The 5,962-nt window shown below is 37.8% G+C and overlaps 1 non-coding gene across 1 annotated transcript; it reads right to left on the bottom strand.

The window, feature by feature from the left end:
- Window positions 1–2,220: 2,220 nt before the first annotated feature.
- LOC127204854 (U6 spliceosomal RNA) lies at window positions 2,221–2,332 on the bottom strand. The gene has a single exon (XR_007832542.1). It is a non-coding gene; the product is annotated as a U6 spliceosomal RNA (small nuclear RNA).
- Window positions 2,333–5,962: the final 3,630 nt, after the last annotated feature.

The raw sequence follows: 5,962 nt of genomic DNA, 5'->3' as shown, positions 1-5,962 counted from the left end.
AAAGAAAGCTGGATGAGCTATAGACAGCAAGCCAGCAAGTAGTGTTCTCTCATAGACTCTGCATCAGTTCCTGCCTCCAGGCTCCTTGTGAGTTCCTGTCCTGACTTTGCCTCAGTAATGGAAACAATCCCTCTCCCCATCCCAAGCTGCTTTTGGTCCTAGTCTTTATCACAGCAACAGAAATCAAACTGGTATCGAGGTATCAGGGAAAGATCTCTACATATGGAGTTAGCACAAAAGCTTGCATCTTGGCTGTACATTGTACCACATAAATTAACGGTCTCTCAGTCTTTGTTATCACAGCCTTCATCACAATAGAAACTGAATACGGACAGCATAAAGATGTATGCTAGTGACAGAACTGGACTTTGAATAAAAAGTTATCCACTGGCTAGGTAAAAACAGAGCCATGTTATTATTTCACGGGTTGCTTTCGAAGATTAAATGTTTTGCAGCACTTGACAAACTTCAGAGCTTTATAACTGCAAAGACAACAGAGAAATAAGTAAGTATAAGAAGGCTCCACCCCCAGGTCGAGCTATAGAAGACCAAAGAAAGCATGTGACATGACATGGGCTCTGCCTTCTGCTCTCACACTCCCCATCTCCACACTCACAGGAAGTGTGTAAAGAAAGCCGTGGGCTCTGATCCTTAGAGCTTAGTCTTTCATTTTAAAATATTCTGATTTTTTTATTTTAAGTGTTAAAATATCAGTGTTTCTGGGCTGGAGGAAAGACTCAGCAGTTAGGAACGCTTGTTGCTTTCGCAGAGCATTGGGATCTGATTCCCAGCACCCACACAGTTGCTTATAACTCTTTGTAACTCTAGTTCCAGAGATCCAGCTCCCTCTTCTGGCTTCCATGGGTACTGCACACATGTGGTGCCTATACATACATGCAAGCAAAATACTCATATACATAAAATAAAATTATTTAATATTCTGTTACAAAGAATATTAGTGTTTGGAGTTTCTCCTTGTCAGCCTCCCTTAGAGATTCCTCAGGAGACTAGTTGATAGATGTCACTTTGTCTAATTATGGTAAGCAATTTTATTAACAAAGTATCGATTACACATACTAATGGTCTCAGTGTGGTATTTCTACCCATGCACATGATGTAAACTGATCACATCCAACCACCCTTCCTGGACCCTCCAATCTGATGCTATGAAGGACTTCATGTTGGACACACTACGACCTTCTTAACACCCACACGGGACTGAGCCTCAGAGGAAACAGTTACTAATGTCACTACTGATAGTGGCTTTTATTTAGAATGAAGCTCTTACCCAAGAAGAAAAGAAAGGAGAACTCCCTTAGAGTAAATATTATAGGAAGTTGGTTGAAGTCACTTTAAAGCACAATAATTAGGAAGTGAAATATATACTAAAACATATTATCCACTCTAAATACATTAAAAAATTACAAAGCATCATGGTAAGGCCAATTTTATTTCAAAAATAGAAAAGCAATAACTTTTTAATATTCTGGGGAAAGGATCTCAGGAAAATTTTTTTCAAAAGTACTGATTTATGTATTTACTTATGTTCTAGAGTGTGGGTATCTATATTCATTCCTACCTCTAGCTATCTCTATATTTATCTCTATCTGTGTGTACTCACGTGCGCGCTCGCACACACACACACACACACACACACACACACACACACACGTGCTGAGTTCATACAGATGCACACAGAGGCCAGAAGAGGGATCGGGCCCTGCGGTTCTAGAGGTCCAGGTGGTTGTGAGATGCCTGATGTGGGTGCTAAGAAATAAGCCCAGATCCTCTCCAAGAACAGCAAATGCCCTTGGCTAATACAGACTAGAAAATATATCTTGAAATTTATTCTGGTGTGTGTATGTGTGTGTCCACGTAGGTATGTGCTCCTGTGAATACAAATGTTTATACACGTGTGTGTGTGTGTGTGTATGTGTGTGTGCATGTGGAAGGTAGAGTTTGACTTTGGGTATCTTCTTCAATTACTCTTCACTTTGTGTTTGTTTTTGTTTTGAGGCAGGGTCTCTCTCTGAGCCTAAAGCTCACCAACATCCAATCGGTTACTGTGTCTTCCCTACCCCCACCCAGTGCCAGGTTACAGTTGCATGGAGCCACACTGACATTTTACATGAGCACTTAAATCCTCATGCTTACTTCACATGCACTTTATTGACCAAAACATCTCCCCCGCCCCAGAAAAATATATATATATATATATTTTTTAATATGGAACGCTTCACGAATTTGCGTGTCATCCTTGCGCAGGGGCCATGCTAATCTTCTCTGTATCGTTCCAATTTTAGTATATGTGCTGCCGTATTTTTAAAATGACCTTGCTTTATTTCAGTTGAGTCTTAGTTTCAGAAAATAAAGTACCTGTGCTAACTACTTTTTGTCAACATCACATAGACCTGATGTATATTGGGGGGTGGCGGGAAGAGTCTCAATTGAGAAATTGCTTCTGCAGAATTGGCCTGTGGGCAAGTCTGTGTGGGTATTTTCTTGCTTGGTGATTGGTATGGGAGAACTCAGCTCACTGTGGGTGGTGCTATTCCTGGACAAGTGGCCCTGGGAGGTATATGACGGATAGCCGAACAGGTCAGGAAGAACAAGCCAGTAAGCAGCGTTCCTTCATGGTCTCTGCTTCAGGTCCTGCCTCCAGGTTCCTGCCTTGAGATCTTGCCCCAACTTCCTTTCATGGTAGACTGTGGACAGAGTATGAGGTAGGTGGACCCTTTCCTTCCCAGGTTGCTTTTGGTCATGGTATTTGTCACAGTAGTAGAGCCGATACTGGGATAATTCATTATACTTCCCATTTTGTGGGTAGAATTTCTCTTTGTTTATTTATTTTCTTTTGTCCTCCTTTCTTTTCACTCACAAAATCTTTGTCAAATGGCATTATTTTATTTACACATATTTAACAAAAATCTATATTGCTATTTTGTGCTTCTGTTTAGAACTTTAAAGGTTATATTGCTTTGTGTCTCATTCTATTTTTTACCCTTACTCAGCATTAAGCTTTTAAGTCATGCTCATGTTCGTGTGTGTGTGTGTGTGTGTGTGTGTGTGTGTGTTGTCCTTTGTATGCATATAATATATACTGCTCAGCCGTATCAGTCATGTTAGCAAGACATTATATTTTGTCATGGCAAATAATATTTTAATAAACATTCCCATATATGGGCTCTCACATTAGAACAGCTATAGGATTAAAAAGTCAGGAGAGGCTCTAATACATGTACTCATAACAAATATTTGCTCTAGCTACATCTAGCAGTGTAAGGAGCAAGAAAAGATATCCTTGTTTTATTGTCTTATTTTAAAATCCTATGGAGAAACACCTTTGATTTTTCATTGTTGCATATTATATTAGCTCTAGGATTTTCATATATGAGAATGAGAACATTATATTAAGATGGTTTCCATATATATATATTGTTAAAGCCTTTGTTATAACCAGCATTACAGAATGTTGAATTTTGTCACTGTTTTTATGTATTCCCCTTCATTATAGTAGTGGAATGTATCATGGTTATTTGATGTCATATGTTGAACCATCCTTGCATTCCAGGAGCAGATCCTACCTGGTCACATGAAACAGTACTGAACTCATTATTTCCCTCACATTGTAACCAAATATCTAACAAAGCCACCATGTGGGATATGTCTACTTTGTCTCATGGTTCAAAGGGTACGACTCTTCACAGTAAGCATGACAATGGAATAAACACATGGATGTGACAACAGCAAGAGTGTGAGGTGCATGGATTACTTTTAGTTTTCCAAAAGTAAAAGATGGCCTAGAAAAGGAGTTAGACTATAACAATTCTAAGTCATACTTCTGCAACCCTACATCTGTGAATGAGTTGCCACATACAAAAAGTTCCATAAACCCATAAAACAGCACTACCTCCCAACTGGGGGTGGTAGTCAAATGCATATATTTTAAGTGTACAATCATTCCTACCTTCTTAAAACATAATTTATAATTCTGTCCATTGTAAATGGAGTATATGTCTTCAGAATCTCCTGAAATAATATGAAATTTCTCTTTTCATCCGTGTAGTAACTATATCATATGTGTACTGTTGTCATGTAATCCTTTCATTTCTGTAGGAGTCTCACATTGCTCATCATAATGCATTATTTTTTAAAGCAATGGTGGAGTCAACTAGTGGATATTTAAAAGAAACTTTCATTAACTGCTCATTAAGCATAATGGACTTGTAGTTTTGCCTTCTTAGGTTTACCTGTTTTGATAATTACATGATTCATAAAATGAGGCACATCAATAATGTTTGAAATTACAAGAGGTATAAAATGAACTTTATTGCTAATGTTCTTTTGCTTTGGAAGGATACACGTCCAATTAATTGCTCCTTGAAAACATTTTTAGTGCATATGAATTTATTTAATGCTTTTCCTTGTGGTTAATTAGTGATTTTTATATTTCTAGTATGTCATTCATGTTATCTAAAATTGGAAAATTTACAGTACATAATAGTTCACAGCATCCTTACATTAAAACATATTTATTTACACTTTGGACTATTTTGCTAATATTTTATTTGCTTTTTTTTCCTTATTGGCCTTGTCAGAAGTCTATATTTGTTATTTCAAATTTTGGATAGTAGGCCATGGTGGTAACATACACCTTTAATCTCAGCACTTGGGAGGCACAAGCAGGTGGATCTCTCTGAGATCGAGTGAAGCCAGCCTGGTCTGTGTATGGAGTTCAAGGACAGCCAGAGATACACAGTGAGACCCTGTCTCAAAAAATCCTAAAATATAAAACCCCCTCCACAACCACCCAACCAAGAAATAAGGACTGTGGCTTTCCAGTGGACTCATGTTTGTTTAGGTAAGCTCTGCTTGTATGTTATCATGTTCTTGAGGAGCTTCTGTTTCTCCTTTCCTAACTTTTGAGTTAAATCCTTAGTTTTATTTGATTTTATATGCATTTGTTTAAAAATACACTTTCCTACTAAACAATATCTTTATTTTTCAACTTCTTTTAAGGCCTATTTTGTAAAAGTTGACTGTATACTCATAGAAAATATGCTTTCTCAATGTCTTGGCCATTATCAAACTTTAGTTTATTTCTAGATATCCGTTCTTATATTTTCTGCTTTAATTCTATTTCTATAATATGTTTGTTAGAGCCTCCAACCATGGTTGATTTACTAATTTTTCTTCACTTTCTAAATCAAAAGCCAAGCAAAAATATATTGACTCACCTTAACCATTTTAATCTTCAAGCATTTGCTGAAGCTGAAATAGCTGGAATATTAACAATAAGAACAAAAGCAAGTCTGAACTGTCATTCTCATGCTGAACGTGGCCTTGTTAGTGGTTGTAAGACTGCAATTCTGTCTATTTAGTCTTTCGTTATCTTATGCAGATTCAAGTAAAAATGAGGTATTGTTTGTGTCTCTTGAAAAGTAAAAACAGATAGGACACAGGTTCTGCTTCCCAAGAAGGTGGCCAAGAAAGTCATCTTGTCCAGTGCTGCACAAGAGCACAGCTCTATTGGTGGTGCTAGGGACCTGGAAATCATGGGGGTGCTGCTACACAGAGGACAGAGCAAGCAACACACCTTGGGAGAAATACCCAGAGTGTGAAAGAAGACTAGTTTTGTGTTTATATCCCATGAAAGACAAACAATGGCAGTGATTTCTCAGTGTGTGTGTGTGTGTGTGTGTGTGTGTGTGTGTGTAGAGGAAAAAAAGGAATTAGGAACTATGAATGAAAAGAGAAAAGAGACACATTTGAAGAACTGCTCAAGATTATGCCGTATTAAAAAAAAAGAACCCCTGGCTCCTGGTTCAGCTCATTTCTCTGAGTTCCTTTATGGAAACTTCTGTTAAAGATCATAAAAGGAAGTACACTGGGGCTTGACCACTGTCATCATTTTAAGTTATGGAGAGTCATGTGACCGCATGTTATTTTTCCTTCAGTAGTT

Source organism: Acomys russatus, chromosome 20, assembly GCF_903995435.1.
Source record: "Acomys russatus chromosome 20, mAcoRus1.1, whole genome shotgun sequence".
Taxonomy (NCBI): domain Eukaryota; kingdom Metazoa; phylum Chordata; class Mammalia; order Rodentia; family Muridae; genus Acomys; species Acomys russatus.
This window is presented reverse-complemented; position numbering and strand designations above follow the sequence as displayed.